This window comes from Pteropus vampyrus, unplaced genomic scaffold (assembly GCF_000151845.1).
Source record: "Pteropus vampyrus isolate Shadow unplaced genomic scaffold, Pvam_2.0 Scaffold41, whole genome shotgun sequence".
Classification (NCBI taxonomy): Eukaryota; Metazoa; Chordata; class Mammalia; order Chiroptera; family Pteropodidae; genus Pteropus; species Pteropus vampyrus.
Genome location: NW_011888822.1, coordinates 8,800,977 through 8,802,969, shown reverse-complemented (window position 1 = coordinate 8,802,969; position 1,993 = coordinate 8,800,977). Strand labels below are relative to the sequence as shown.

Here is a 1,993-nt window from a genome sequence, read left to right as displayed (position 1 = left end):
TGTTTTTTTGGAGAGACTACTGACCTAGACTTACAAATGATTTTTCTAAAACCAGTAAGTGACAAGACCCTGATTTCTGGCCGGGGAAGGTTTACTGATGCAGCACACATTTGCAGTGGGGTCCCCTGTCTCACAATCTTCATCTGTTCTTAAGACTTAGCCTAAGGGAACAGAAGCATCTCTTTGGAGAAAAGGCAGTATCATATCAAAGCTTCTCCCTGGAAACCAAGAGAGGTGAAGAGGAGACTCTAAGAAAGCTATATTTCTCTCCCAAGCTTTCTGCCTGTACATTAAATTTGTGGCCAGTGCTTCATTCTCGTGGTGGACCCATTGTGGGTCTCTCCCATTTTCCTTACACCTAGCCCAGTGCCTCTGTGACTATAGCTGATGTCTCACCTTTGATACTTTTACCCAGCTTCTGGAGCTGCTCTCTTTACATTTTTCCTCTTAACTGAAACTCCAAAGATCTCCCTTGCAACAAACTTCTGCAGTGAGGATCCACTGATCTCAAAGTTAGTACTTCTAATGGATCAATGTGAGATTGGAAAGCAGAGTGCAGACCATATGTCAGGTAAAGGAGGAATTAAAATGATTTTTTAAGAGGTAGGAGAACATTTCTCAATATGAAAAGGTTGTGCATTGCATCTGAGTGTTAATGAAATTTGAGTAAAGCCCCTTTCATTGTGAATTCCTTTTTTTTTTTTTTGCTTTGGACATTGTTTCTAACATGCTTAAGTGGTATTAACGTTATTTCTCATGATGATAATTTAACTCGACTAAGTCTCACCATATCTGAAAGAGGAGGGCACATTTCTGCACTTCATTCAGATCTCTGCTTACATGTCACCTTCCTTGGCCACCGCTATTAGAAGTTCTTGTCTGCTGTCACTCTTTATCTCATTATTATTTTTTCATAGAATTTAATTGCTGTCTACACTTTACTGTATTCGTTTGTTTATTATACGTGTTCCTCTGCCAGAGTATAATCTCCATGAGGGCAGGGACTATTTGTTTTGTTCACTGCTAGAGCCCCATCGTTTAGAATGGGATTGGTAAACTACAAACCACAGTCCAAATCTGGCCCATTGCTTTTTTTTGTACTGCCTGAGAACTAAGAATGATTTTTTCATTTTTAAAGGATTAAAAAGGGGGTAAAAAATTGGAGGAATAAGGAATAATATGCAATAGAGCCCATATGTGGGCCACGAAGCCTAATATATTTATTGTCTGACCCTTTAGAGAAAACATCTGCCAACCTCAGTGCCTGGCTTTTGAGCAGATCCTCAACAAATATTTGTGCAATGAATGAATGACTGTTAATTGAATCACTCGATTTTAGAATCTCGATCTACCTCGAATGATGCCTAATAAACATCTGGAATTCAGTAAAGTTTCTTGAATAAGGTCATGAAGATATAAAAATGCATTAATGTCACTGAAAATAATAGTGTGGTAAAATTTTTTTTTGTAGCTCCGAATCGTAGCACTTAAACCCTATATAGCCTCAGGGGCACCCTGCATCATTACTTTATAGTAAACTATTGCTGACAAATCTCCTGGTGGTACTGTAAGTATCCAAAAGAAAAACGTTAATAGTGATGGACACAAAAGATGTTTCTTGATTTGTGCCCCAACTCTATATAAAAGTCTACTCTTTTAAAGTAATATTTCCAAGTCTACGGCCATGCCACCCTGAACAAGTCTGATCCCGTCTGATCTCGGAGCAGGGTCAGGCCTGGTTAGTACTTGGATGGGAGACCACCTAGGAAGACCAGGTGCTGTAGGCGTAAAATATAAAAAATAAGGGATTGTAAGCTGACAAGGTCCTTGTAATCTGTGAAGTCAACCAAGGGTTGCCTCGCCTAAAAATAAATAAATAAATAAAGTAATGTGTCTAAAGCAATGTCTCAGGGTCACTTGTGTCTGAATCTCCTCACAGGGAACTTGTTTAAAAAAGTGGATTCTTTGACTTCACCTCAAACTCAATGAATCA

At 38.9% G+C, this 1,993-nt stretch overlaps 1 pseudogene; it reads left to right on the top strand.

Annotated features, from left to right (window-relative positions):
• The first annotated feature begins 1,674 nt into the window (after window positions 1–1,674).
• On the top strand, window positions 1,675–1,787 carry LOC111738674 (annotated as a pseudogene).
• Window positions 1,788–1,993: the final 206 nt, after the last annotated feature.